Source organism: Schistocerca nitens, chromosome 3 (genome assembly GCF_023898315.1).
Source record: "Schistocerca nitens isolate TAMUIC-IGC-003100 chromosome 3, iqSchNite1.1, whole genome shotgun sequence".
NCBI lineage: Eukaryota > Metazoa > Arthropoda > Insecta > Orthoptera > Acrididae > Schistocerca > Schistocerca nitens.
Window position 1 is genome coordinate 646,388,345 of NC_064616.1, and position 15,113 is coordinate 646,403,457.

At 39.3% G+C, this 15,113-nt stretch overlaps 1 long non-coding RNA gene across 1 annotated transcript in view; it reads left to right on the forward strand.

Moving 5' to 3' along the window:
* The window catches only part of LOC126249693 (uncharacterized), a 38,520-nt gene extending 24,804 nt beyond the window's left edge, over positions 1–13,716 (forward strand). The window contains exons 2-3 of the long non-coding RNA XR_007545642.1: positions 3,640–3,781; positions 13,577–13,716. This is a non-coding gene — a long non-coding RNA (uncharacterized LOC126249693). The remainder of the gene's footprint in view (positions 1–3,639; positions 3,782–13,576) is intronic.
* Positions 13,717–15,113: the final 1,397 nt, after the last annotated feature.

The window sequence follows — 15,113 nt, forward strand, 5'->3', positions numbered from 1 at the left end:
TTGAGTTCTGGTCCAGCACAAATTTTCACTTGTCACCATTGAATTTATTTCAATTCTCTCAGTTGCACCCAGTGTCTTCATTTCTCCTAAAATCCCATATAAATAAGTATAATGTGTTAACTGTCTACAGATGCATATGGTTTTTCTGTAATGGACCATCTTAATGAGTTAAGTAGAATGTGATTATCCTGCATGTAATGAATGATACAGTGGACATGAAAAATTAAATAAGAGAATAATATCTTGATGAAGTACTTATAACGTTATGCTGTATATCCAATTAGTATTCACCATTTGTGTTTTTGCAGTAAAAATGATTATCTGTAAAAGGAACATGGTTTTGCTAATTATGTAACAATAATTTAAAGAAAGACAGTCATTTGAGTTCGCTGACCAGTTTTGACATTAATGAAATAGAAATTATGTGAAACACTAAGTAGCAGTTTCTTATAGATTTAGTTATGGCAATTATCTACATACTAAAGTAGGAAGTCTTGTTTTGCTTTCCACGTAAAATAACAACCTCTAACAAGTAGCAGAGTGACTGGAAGATGGGAAATGCCTCCCTTCTGTGAACAGTAAAGTGTATGTAGTCTTTGTAATTTGTTTTCTTATGCTATGCTATTTCTGATTTTCAGGGACAGATATTTGAAACTGAGATAAGTTTTTCATCTGTAGTGTATGATTTTTTTATTTAAATGAGTTTTGAACAGTTTGTGTACCATTGTATTGCAGATTTATGCCAGTTTCACCAACCAAAACAACTCTGAATATGAATATGTGACTTTTTCTTAATTTGTAGGTAATTGTCAAGACACTGGATTATATAGTCAGCTATTTGGCAGTATCTTTCTATATAAATCAATGTGTGGGTGATATAACAAAGGAGGTGCATCCTTTCCAGCTATTATGTTTTTCTCCACCCCCCCCCCCTTCCACCCCTTTTCCCACACCATGTTATTATTTTTTTCTTAATTCTGTGATATCTTAAATACTGTCATTGATACAGTTGGTGCACTATATCTAAAAACGACAAATATTGACCTAGGGCTTATCCAACTTAATTTTATTACCTATTACATCACTCTGGTTAACAAGAGTTAATGAGCTAGCTAGTTCGCCAATGAAGTGTGTTAATTACAAATCATCAGTAAGTTCAAGTTTCATTGTCATTGTTCACATGTAAGCCTATCAAATCAAATACAAATGGTTCAAATGGCTCTGAGCACTATGGGACTTAACTTCTGAGGTCATCAGTCCCCTAAATCAAATACAGCATAGATGAAGTGCAACTGGTGATGACACGAGCACCACCCAACTTTAAAGATCTGCTTTTATTCCATATGTCCAATAAGCTATGTGTATGGAATCAGTGGATGGGGTAAGTGTGTACAACACTATAGAGTGAATGTTTGTGTACTTTACTTCCATGCTCTTACAGTGTATTTCATGATTTTTATTTGATATGGAGATTACCCCAAAATATGATACCATATGACAGTGTGGAATGAAAGTAAGCAAAGTATTCTAGCTTTTATTTTTATGTCACACATGTCTGAAACATTCACATTCAATTAAGTATTTGTTTAGATGTTTCAGGAGTTCTGTAGTACAGTCCTCCCAACTGAATTTATTATGAAGTTGTAATCCCAAACATTGTGAATCTCTTTTAATTGTGCTTCTTCATACTTTACACATATGCTGGGTGCAAACCTCTTACATGTATTGAACTGTCTGCAATGAGGCTTTTCAAAGTTTAAAGACAGTGAGTTAGCTATAGAACATTTACTAATGTTACTCAGAATATCATTAGTAGCACTATTTAAAACTGTGCTTGAACTGCTACTTATTGCGACATTTCCAACATCTGCAAACAAAACAGACTGCATCTGGCAATGTAACCGATTAGAGATCATTAACGTACACAAAAAATGCAGTTACTGAGATGTACCCTTGTGGGACAAAACAAGTTATTACTTCCTAGTCTGATGATGACTGATGGCTTAATTGACTGGTCTCTAATATTGTCAACTTTTGTTTCCTATTTGTGAGATATAGTTTGACCCATTTTGCAGCACTGCCAGTGAGAACGTAGTATTCTAATTTATAAGGGGAGTCAAATGGGAATTTATTTATTGTATTTATTTATTTATTGTGTGTTGCTTTTGCATGGAGCCACCAACTGATGGCTCTTGCAAATTTCATAGCAACTTTTTACAAGAACTGTATGGACAGGGTAGGTGCATTTTATTTATGTATAAGTGACTACATATAGGCCTATATGTTATGTATACATATCTACTAAGTAAGACAACAGAGCTTTCAATTTTTGTACATACAGGAAGCACATAACTTCATACATGCCTAAATGATAACTTACACATGGTACATATATCAGTTTACTTAGACTAAAAAATTTGATATTGCATCATAATTATTACAACTGTTTAGATTTCATATAACAAAATATAAAGAGATTTCAATTTACTTTAATATTAATATTCACTTAAAGAAGATAAGCACTTGTCAATCAAGAATGATTTCAGTTCCACTTTGAAGAAGTTTCCTTACAACACCTTCTAGAGCTCGGCCGTTTGTTATACCATATCTGGCTGTTAATGCATGGACTATGATCTGTTATTTTTATCTTAGGTCTTTGTCTGTAATAGTAGTAAGATTTTTGAAAACATAGTCAGAAATCTTAAAAGTAGTTAATTAAAATTTAAAACAGTCTTGATCATAATCTTGTTAAAATATTTTTTTATTGGAGTGAGTAACCAGTTTTGACTCTATGAAAGAGTCATCTTCAGATTCCAGAGCAGTAGATGGACACTGCTAGATGAGTTCCATCAACCCTCGACACTCATGAGCAGTTACACGAGTGCCGAGGGTTGACGGAACTCATCTAGCAGTGTCCATCCACTGCTCTGGAGTCTGAAGATGACTCTTTCATTGAGTCGAAACTCCTCCACTCACTCCAATAAAAAATATTTTAACAAGATTGTGATCAAGACAGTTTTAAATTTTAATTGTAATAGTAGTCTTTCTTTCTTGTCTTATAGACATGCATATCAGAACACTTGGTTGAATTGTTTTTGTGTGTCACGAAAAATGTAATTAATTTGGAAGATGCAGTGTGTAGACACTGAGGCATTTATGATGTACAAACATTTCCTTGTGTGAGTCTCTGTACCTTATTCCTTGGACAATCCTGATTGCTCTTTTCTGTATGGTTAGTAGTCTGTCCAAATGTATGTTAGTATCACAGCTCCTTATCTCTACCCCATAATTAATCTGTGCAAAAATTGTCTCATAATAAATTGTTTTTAATGCCTGTTCAGAAACTAGTTAGATGTAGTGAACTACTGATTTTATTACATATAAAATTGATATGGTTTACACATTGTAGATTTTCATCTACAGTCTTCTGTATCTATAGCTTCAATTCCACCTCTATTACTGACAGTGGTTTAGTATCAATTTTCGTGTTGAAATGGTAGAAACTGTGATTTGCTGATATTAACCTTCAAACTTCAGTCCTGGAAATAAGTACTTATTTGATCTAGTCCCTCAGTTGCAACCAGTGTTCAGCCATCATTTTGTTTGCCAACAAATAACAGTGAGGTATTATCTGCATAGGTTGCCACCAGGGAGTTGATTAGTGGCTCTATATTATTCGCATATACAAGGAAGAGGAAAGAGCCTGAAACTGAGCCCTGGAATACACCATATGTGACTGATTCATATCTGGACTGGAAATTATATCCTGATCATTGATTTTGTAAGTCTACACTGCTTATGGTTAACTAGGTATGTAGCCAGCATTTGCATGGATGTGGAAGACTGATGGGAAAAATAATAAGTAAATTGTTTAGTATTTCAAAAGTTAACACCATATCTGTTAATACATTTGTCCCATTGTGGGACAAGATGGTCAATGCCATCATGAAAAAATGTTTGCAGTTGCCTGCATAACCATGATTGGACCAAAGTGCACACCCCTTCATCTGAAGCAAATTGATAGCTGCTAATATCTTTCCTCAGGTCTCTAAAAATATGGAAACTGTGTGGGAAAAGAGCAGTACTAGATGGAGGATATACAAGCACTTCCCAGCAAAATTTCTGCGCTGTGGTCGAAAAATCCTGTCCAGTGTTATTGCTGCCAAAATGATGAATTGCTTCACTGAACTGAACAGTTCAGAATCCTTAGTCAATGACACTCTGGAAGTGGTGAGGAAGAATATTCCCCAGGATGACACCATAATCCTTCCCTCATTTCCTCAATACTTCCATGTCAGACTGCTACATTCTCTCATCAATGACTAATTTGATATAACACATTCCCCCAGGGTTAATTCAGCCCCTTAACTGTTAATACAACAGTGATGCAGCTTTTGTGCCCGTTTATCATCAGGGACACAATGCTCACCTGAGCGCCCATGTCAACTAGAATTTGTATTCAACTTCCACAAATTTTCCCTCAAAAATCATGTTTGCCACTTCTTTAAACCCATGGAAGTTGACAGGATGGCCTGTTTTTACTGAAAGCATGGAGGAATGGCCCCTCTTCCATTTTCCTGATTCATAATCGCCTTACTTCTGTAATTCTGAGATTGAATGTGACCACAATTCACACTACCTCACAATCGAGGGGAGCTAACAACCAAATTTCTGGCTTCACTACAATTAGGATAACTAGGTGCCTAACATCTATTGGTGGTATGACAAACAAGCTGCATCATCTGCAAAATGTCTCACTTTTGGCCACACTTATTGCTTAAGGGTGTTGTCTCAAATAGCTCTGTTTCTTCATGCACTATCATGAGGTAGACTGCTTCATTTAAAGAGAATGGTGATGCCACCTTGACTTCATGCACCTTGATGCAATGATTTGCAGCTTTATACTGTAGATAAATACATTTGCTGTGTGCACTGCAGTTTCCTCTAGTAAGATATCATTACGAGTATTTTCTCTTCCCAAAGTGTTAGTACAACACAAAAAAATTAGGATTCTGTTGGAAAATGCATCAAAATCTTCACCTGGTCTTCGGCAGAGGGCAGAAAACTTAACGTAATAACAACTGACAGTTCTCTTGTCTGCATACCTCTGTGTTAACCCCTGCACCAGAATTTCAAACTTTTCAGCATTCTTCAACACATTTACTGATTCAACATAGGTATGCACAAGCCATAACTTCAGTTATGCCACATTAAACAGGAAACCCTCTGGCCACAAGAAAATGTGACCAATCTACTTGATATTATGAAGATAGGTGGATGTCTCTTTGGAGGATTCCCTCAAGAAGAAGGGGATGAATGTAAAACCAGGGAATATGATCACAATATTAATCTGTGAAGTTCTGGTGTTGCTCTGAGCTTCCATAGGCCCCTCAATGGAAATGTGAGCATATAAAATTTTCTCCAACACAGATAGTTGTGTTTTGATCTGTGCTAACTTCTCTCTAACATGAGATTTTTAATAGTCAATGTGTCAACTCACCCCTGCAGAGCCTCAAATGGCTCTTCATTACTGGCCTCCTTCTGTGAGCATGTGATTGTCATACGTCTGTTTCAAACAATGGAAAATCCAGGATGGAATGTAACACCATATAGCGGAGATGCTGAGTCGCGATAGGCACAACAAAAAGATTCACACAATTAAAGCTTTCAGCCATTAAGGCCTTTGTCAACAGTAGACACACATACCACACATGTGCCCCCCCCCCCCCCAACACACACACAACTTCACAACTTGCACACACGTCTGCAGTCTCAGAGAGCTGTGTAGTTTTAGCTCTCTGAGACTGCAGGTGTGTGTGTGTGTGTGTGTGTGTGTGTGTGTGTGTGTGTACTGTTGACAAAGGCCTTAATGGCCAAAAGCTTTAATTGTGTGAATCTTTTTGTTGTGCCTATCGCGACTCATACTTCTGTTTGGTAGAGGAGGGGGCAAAATGTCCAATTAGAGGTTACAACTTAAAGCAACAAACTGTTCCAATTTGGCACACAATGTATGCAGAAAAACTGTTTTGTTTGGCTGTTGCATATGATTCCCCTCAGTTGGCAACTGCAATAACTGGTGCAGGGACACTTACAGTCACTGTGATGAGACACTATGCAGTTTGGTGTGTTGCTCGACTGGTGATAGCATGGGCTGCACACGAAGAGTGGTGGCAGATGCAGGAGGCTGTGGCTGCAAGTAGGCGCCACCCACATGGCAGCAGCAAAGGTGGCAGTATTAGCTGGCTGCAACTACAATGAAGAGGAGATGCCTCAGCACTGAAGTCTGAACCTTACGGTAGAGAAGGTTTTGGTGGTTGCATAGTGGTAACCTATATCACCAGTAGGTGGCAAACAGCATGGACCATGGAATGGACAACTCAGCCATCCAGGTGGCCATTTAGCAACAAGGCAATGAGGCTGGAAGGTCCAGCCACACAGCAACAGATGTGGAGGTGCCATTAGGCAACAGACAGCTGATGAGTGCTGCCTCTGGGTGACGGTAGCAGCATCAGGTTAGCCGCGTTGACCATATGCAGCTCACTCTTGCACTCTGCACTCTGCAGGAGGCACAGGTGAGCACACTACATGCATGTGGATGGCAAGCTCACAGAATATCCTTGAAGCAAGCAAGTGCCAATGAGGCTGATGCGGCAACATGTGTCCACAGCAGTGTGTGCACGCCATATGCTAGAGAACAACTCTGTGATGGCTGGGTCTGAGTCCCAGGCAGTGGCTCACATGTGGTGGTGCTTCACTGCATACCATGCTATGGGCTGTGTTCTACCCCAACATGGTGTTGGAGTAACACACATCATCAGCCAGCATGTCTTCATCTTGCAACAAACAGGAACTCGACATGACAGCATGTATCCTGCAGCATCCAGTCACAAAAAAGTATAGCTTGTTAAAGGACCTTAAGATAAGTCGGATCCCACTGACTGACACCAAATATAGAGTGTGGGAGGGGTCAGGGTGAGGAAATCCTGTGAGGATAATTTTTCAGAAGTACAAGGAAGTCTGTTAGATAAATGGCCTGGTATATTTCTTGATTAGGAATATGGAGGGCACACATGGGGAAGATGCCAACAGTCTGAAGGGGCCCTGATGATGGAAATACGTTGCAGGAAGGGAGAGTGCAGGAGGAGGCATGCTGCTAGTTTCAGAGATGGTTGCAGGAACTGGGCTTGGCACTATGCTTCCATCTACCATGGCTTCATGTGAATATACCTCCACATGCCCACTGATTGAGGGCTGCACTGATATTTTCTAGACATCCAATGGTCAGCAACCATTAATCTTGAGAATTATGCTTCTCCAGCATTGGCATGAGCTGTGGGTGGAGACTCCCATCAACTAATAACTCTTGAGCAAAAAGAAAAAAGTTCTTCCAGTCCAAGAAAATTTAGAATAAACTCTTTCTGAACCTCTTCAGACAGTGGCTACTTGCACAGCTGCAATAGATACAACTTTGTATGATGAGGAGCTCAATAATTATTTTTATTCAACATCTAAACATCTAAACACTGAAATATGTTGAGCACAGTAAGTACAAAAAGTGCATACAGATGAAATATTTTAGCATAATTTTGATGAAATATTTACACTGTTTTGATAGATCACTATGCTGAATTTAGTATTTATCTGTGTTGATCATACCTTGTGATCGTATTGGTGAATTATAATTTATTCAAATTTCCATATATTAACTGTATTCATTTACTTAAGAATTTTTTTTCATTTCTTAGAATGTAAATTTTTATGCAATATTCAAAACTGGAAGAGGCTAAATAATGTAAGCATTGTACATGTTAATCACATCCTGTTAATGCTATACTGTTCATTGGCAAGCAACAACTTAATCTCATTTTGTGTACTTATTGTTTCCCTTATGTGAATTTACACTTTCTTGGCAAATCTTGATGATGAAGTCTTTTCGATTATCAGCAGAGTCAAGGCATCATTCTGCAACAACATTTCAACAAGTTTCCTGTTTGTCATCTTAAGGTGAAAATGACAAGTAGGAAACTTGTTAAAATGTTAGTGCAGAATGATGCCTTGACTCAGTTGATAACCCAAGAAGACTTCATCATTATTGTTTTCTTGTTTATAACTGTATGATTTCCATAAATAATTAACCAGTTGTATCCCACTGTATTTTAATGTGACTTTGTATGTATATATTCTCACATTATGCTAACCTTTACATTTGCACTGGTCTGACTACTAGACTCATCAAATTCATCATAAGTGTTATTTACAGCTTTGTGTTCTGTTAACCAAATTATTTCATGTGAATTAGTTTTCTTTCTATATTAATATTTTTAGCTATTATGTTTCAAAGTTATAGGATAGTTGATTTTAAAAATTATCGACCACAATGTAGAATTTTCAATATCTCATTCCCATTAACTTCTGTAACTTTCATATTTATCAATACATGATTTAACTACATTTGAAATTGCTGAAAGTAAATTTGAAAGTATCAAGATTTAGTACTCAATATATAACTGCAAAAAAACAATGTAATTATATTAACAGCAGTGCCTAAAATTGTTATTATGAGTATACCTATGGCTGCAATTCCGTAGGGGTGTTTTCTAAATTTTTATATTTTGTTTGCATTTATATTTGTGTATTTGAGCAATTTTACTGTTTCCCTTGTTGTCAGATGAATATATAAAACTTCATCTCATTTATTTACACAAACTTTCTTTGTAGGACAAAATGCCTTTTAGTTTCATTTACTTACCGAACTGTAATCATAAATTATAAAATAGATTGAAAGCTGTATTAATATCTACTACCAGTTCATCTGATACTCATTAAAGTAAATTTGTTCCTAATTGATGAAAACTTGGTAGAAGGCTACACTTGAAACGAAATTAGTCCTCAAGGCAGGATATATATTATAAAAAAGCAGATAATATAGCTCACAAGACAATATTAATTTCAGTTGCTGACAAGAGAATACAACTACAATTTGCAGTAAATCACGTCCTAAATGTATACAAGTGATTGAATATACACTCCTGGAAATTGAAATAAGAACACCGTGAATTCATTGTCCCAGGAAGGGGAAACTTTATTGACACATTCCTGGGGTCAGATACATCACATGATCACACTGACAGAACCACAGGCACATAGACACAGGCAACAGAGCATGCACAATGTCGGCACTAGTACAGTGTATATCCACCTTTCGCAGCAATGCAGGCTGCTATTCTCCCATGGAGACGATCGTAGAGATGCTGGATGTAGTCCTGTGGAACGGCTTGCCATGCCATTTCCACCTGGCGCCTCAGTTGGACCAGCGTTCGTGCTGGACGTGCAGACCGCGTGAGACGACGCTTCATCCAGTCCCAAACATGCTCAATGGGGGACAGATCCGGAGATCTTGCTGGCCAGGGTAGTTGACTTACACCTTCTAGAGCACGTTGGGTGGCACGGGATACATGCGGACGTGCATTGTCCTGTTGGAACAGCAAGTTCCCTTGCCGGTCTAGGAATGGTAGAATGATGGGTTCGATGACGGTTTGGATGTACCGTGCACTATTCAGTGTCCCCTCGACGATCACCAGTGGTGTACGGCCAGTGTAGGAGATCGCTCTCCACACCATGATGCCGGGTGTTGGCCCTGTGTGCCTCGGTCGTATGCAGTCCTGATTGTGGCGCTCACCTGCACGGCGCCAAACACGCATACGACCATCATTGGCACCAAGGCAGAAGCGACTCTCATCGCTGAAGACGACACATCTCCATTCGTCCCTCCATTCACGCCTGTCGCGACACCACTGGAGGCGGGCTGCACGATGTTGGGGCGTGAGCGGAAGACGGCCTAACGGTGTGTGGGACCATAGCCCAGCTTCATGGAGACGGTTGCGAATGGTCCTCGCCGATACCCCAGGAGCAACAGTGTCCCTAATTTGCTGGGAAGTGGCGGTGCGGTCCCCTACGGCACTGCGTAGGATCCTACGGTCTTGGCGTGCATCCGTGCATCGCTGCGGTCCGGTCCCAGGTCGACGGGTACGTGCACCTTCCGCCGACCACTGGCGACAACATCGATGTACTGTGGAGACCTCACGCCCCACGTGTTGAGCAATTCGGCGGTACGTCCACCCGGCCTCCCGCATGCCCACTATACGCCCTCGCTCAAAGTCCGTCAACTGCACATACGGTTCACGTCCACGCTGTCGCGGCATGCTACCAGTGTTAAAGACTGCGATGGAGCTCCATATGCCACGGCAAACTGGCTGACACTGACGGCGGCGGTGCACAAATGCTGCGCAGCTAGCGCCATTCGACGGCCAACACCACGGTTCCTGGTGTGTCCGCTGTGCCGTGCATGTGATCATTGCTTGTACAGCCCTCTCGCAGTGTCCGGAGCAAGTATGGTGGGTCTGACACACCGGTGTCAATGTGTTCTTTTTTCCATTTCCAGGAGTGTATATGCTCCAGAAGCATGAAGAGTTGTCATAGTTTCAGTTTTCTTAACAAGTCAAAAATGTAAACTACTCTAAATGGTGTTTCAATATTTCCTGTAGAATGTAAAGGCAGCAGTAATTCTGTTAAATATTTTTATAACTGAAAATAATCTAACAGTGGAAGCATAATATCTCTTATTTCTTTGCTAACAATGCTAAAATGGTTAAATTACTATCATTAAACTATAATAATACTAAAAATTAATTTTTACTATGTAATTTCTCAAGATTTATTGTTATTCCTTAATAATTATGTGGATATGTACACTTGTAATTTTTTCAAAAGTCTAAAATTATTAATTTCTGAGGAATAATTAAGATTGTTATACTGATTTCCTACTAAACTTATAAATTACAGCTGCTTATTGCTGAAAGCACTATAACATCAAAATGCATTACAAATGGAAATATTACCATCCCATGCAGTAATATAATATATGTCGATCATAGCCTCTCCAATCGTTTTCTTGGTTTTAATTGTGCAGAAAAATGTTAGTAAAAAGTGGTATTATTAATATCAATATTTTCTATAAAACTACATGAAACAATAAATACTTGAATCAAGCTAGTTTCTATAAAAATCTTATGAATCATGGTTATTAAAATTTCCATATGCCTCACCATTTAAATCAGAGTTAATCTTATTTCAGTTTGTAGTGGCAATGCTTTCTGTAGTGTATTAAATCTAGTGTTTACATTCCATTTTTAAAAATTACTGAATTTTGAGTACTTTAGATAAGTTTGAATTAAACATTAACATCCATGAACAAATTTATTGAGATTCATGTGCTTTATTTTTCCTTTCTATTTGTGGTAGTTGTTATATATCTTATTGAATGAGGTGATGGATATGATATTTACTCAGTGACTTCTAAAGGTGTATATGAGCATTCTGTAATGAATAAAAACCATACACATAAAGAAAAGTTTTGCATCACCTTGGTTCTGAGAGTTCTGGAACCTGTACAGAAAACTGGAATAGAGATCAACATAAACATCATTTCCGCCCTTTTTATTGCTCATGAAAACCACACATTGCCTGTTGTACCACCATACAGTGAGACCTACAGAGCTGGTGGTACAGATTGCTGTACACACCAGTATTTCTAATATCCAGTAGAATGTCCTCTCGCATTGATGCATGCTTGTATTCGTCATGGCATACTATCCACAAGTTCATCAAGCCACTGTTGGTCCAGATTGGTTCATGTCTGGAGAACATGCTGGGAGCTCTAGTCGAGCGATGTCATTATCCTGAAGGAAGTCATTCACAAGATGTGCATGATGAGGGCACGAATTGTCATCCACGAAGACAAATGCCTCACCAATATGCTGCCGATATTGTTGCATTATCGGTCGGAGGATGGCATTCATGTATCATACAGCCATTACGGTGCCTTCCATGACCACCAGCAGCGTACATCAACCCCACAAAATGCCACCCCAAAACATCAGGGAACCTCCACTTTGCTGCACTCACTAGACACAGTGTCTAAGGCATTCAACCTGATTGGGTTGCCTCCAAACACATCTCCAACAATTGTTTAGTTAAAGGCATGTGGGGCACTCATCACTGAAGAGAATGTGATGCCAATCCTGAGCGATCCATTCGGCATATTGTTGGGCCCATCTGTACTGTACTGCACTGCACTGCATGGTGTTGTGATTGCAAAGAAGGACCTCACCATAGATGTCGGGAGTGAAGTTGCACATCATGCAGCCTGTTGTGCAGAGTTTGAGTTGTAACACGATGTCCTGTGGCTGCACAAAAACCACTATTCAACATGGTGGCGTTGCTGTCAGGGTTCCTCCAAGCCATAATCCATGGGTAGCGGTCATCCACTGCAGTAGTAGCCCTTGAGCAGCCTGAGTGAGGCATGTCTTTGACAGTTCCTGTCTCTCTGTATCTCCTCCACGTCCGAACAACATTGCTTTGGTTCACTCTGAGACATCTGAACACTTCCCTTGTTGAGAGCCCTTCCTGGCTTAAAGTAACAATGTGGACATGCTAGATGTGCAGTATTGACCGTCTAGGCATGGTTGAACTACAGACAACATGACCCCCTGTACCTCCTTCCTGGTGGAATGACTGGAATTGATCGGTTGTCGGACCCCCTCCGTCTAGTAGGTGCTGCTCATGCATGGGTGTTTATATGTTTGGACAGGTTTCATGACATCTCTGAACAATCAAAGAGACTGTGTCTGTGATTAAATATCCACAGTCACCATGTATCTTCAGAAGTTCTGGGAACCAGAGTGATGCACAACTTTTTTTTGATGTGTGTATAAAGAATAACTAATCTTTGAAGGAATCTGGAAAACAAAAAATATACCAGACAACTGGCAAGTGACTTGTGAGGTTTCCTCTGTTCTGAAGGGTATTTATTTTTCAAAATTTTACGTTTACAGGAACTCAGCAGATAGACAGAAGGCAATTCAGTACATTAAGCAGTTTCTCTGTTTTGAAAGGTATTTATTTTCCGAAATTTTATGGTTACTGGAACTCAGCATACAGCAGAAGTCAGTTCATTGCATTAAGCAGTGTTTCAGAACAAGACTGCAACAAGTAGGAAACTGGTTCCCACAGAAGCAGAGGTAGTGACCAGACCATATGACACATGGTGGAAGAGGAACACAAGCCTCGAGAAAATAACTTACCCAGCAGTAAATATGTAGGGGAACCACTAATGTTTTAGGGAGAAACACTGGTTTTACTTTATTAAATATTAATGATTTAAGTCCTTTGTTGGCATAAATAGTGCTAGGAGAAGCCCGTGGGTCATCAGAGCTTCAATACAGTATCAACACTGTGCAGTAAGGCAGTAGATTCAGTAAACATATGAATATTGTTAACTTACCAAAGATGTACAAAGGGCTAAAAAGTTTTATGATGTAAGCAAGAGATTTTGGCTGCCCACCAATGATGCCAGTTGGTGGTAGGATGTACTCAGAGCTTGTTCAAAGGTGACAGTGAGTGATAGGATGTACACTGACCCTCTTCTTATATTAAAGTTGGCTTTACTATGTTCTTAGGTTTTATTAAATTTTTGAGGGGAATCATTTCATAACACTGAACTGTTACTATTTTACAGGATTTGCAAAGAAATGCATTGGAATGGCATGCAAGGAATTATTTCATATAAGTTAGATACCCGCAACACCAAAATCACAGATTGGCTGCTTACATCTTCTGAAGAATCCAGTGCACTACAAGAGCTGCTTTGGAAGATAACATCTAGAAGACTTTCACAGGTAACAGGTACAAGGGAACACTACATTCTGGTTCACTAAGATAATCCATGAAAGCGTCATCTTAACTAGCACAGTCTGGTGGGAAGGTTTGACCAGTATACTGTATGTCACCTATGCCACTTTTTATGGAATCACTGCTGAACTGAGAAACTTGTAGCGAGATTTGGTACTGAAACAGAGGTTTGCACATGGCTTTCTTTGTGTGGGGAAAGTCCTGCTAAAAACAAATGTTACAGATAGCATAGGAAATGCACAAAGGGAATTTTGCATGTGAAGTATTTCATTGAAAAATCTTTGTTAAGGATGGATGATGCAATTTGAATTCAGGTGCACCAGGAAGAGAAGCAGGAAGTGAACTGTGAACTAAAAGTGAGTGAAATTTATGGCCTGTGAGTAGCAATGTTGAGTTAAAATTGTGTGCATCACAGAGTGTGAAAAGGTCATCATGAAATATAGTAAGTTTTCACCCCGTATACCAGAGCAAAATTTGCAGTCGCATTACACTCCAAAGTGGTCAGATCACATTCACTGGTGTTGCAGCCCAAGATGTCCTTAGAGTAGGATTGAAATGCCCAGGGATGCATCATTGTCAAACATTGTCAATAACATCATGTTGTTGCTCTTCGCGCTGTTGTTCATAGCACTGCAAACTGTTTTTTTCCAACTGTGAGATGTGTGGGAACCAACACCACCTTTTTTCCACATGTAGCGACACCCTCCTGTTTGAAACATCACTGAGCCCAAGGGTGGGGGCACCATGCTTTTGCTCCATTACAGAGGAAGGTTTCAGGTACCTTTGAGCCAAATTTCAAACTTATGAGTCTCAATGGGAGGCAATTACGGGGCTCAAAAAAATGATCCTTTAATTTTGTTGCACATTGTAAAATACAGTGAAACCACATTTGTTTGTCACCTCTATCTTTTTTTGCACTTATACATTGTATGTTGTGCACTTTTTCAGTTTTGCATGTGAAGTTACCCTTCTTTCACGTTCTCTATAAATGTGTTTTTGCATTTTTACACTATTATTTTTACTTACCCCCCCCACCCCCCCCCACCCCCCAGTCATTTTTGTCACACTTATACATTATAAAGACCAATAAGTCATTTTGAAATGTTTAGTATATGGTTTTGCCAGTGGTTGTTGGTTTGCTGTCTGTATGCCAACTTGCAGTCATTATTGTGGGCTGTAGCTACAGTAAACATGGCGGCACTGTTGTTCATGACCTGGTGGGAGCTGGTTTCAGAGATAAGGAGGAGGAATGCAGCCAGCCATCAAATAATAGCAGTACATAGCTGTTGTGTGTAGTTGCATTTGATGGTTGTGTGAGCAGATGCAGAGTACAGTGAGTGAAACAATGAATGATTTTGCAAGGA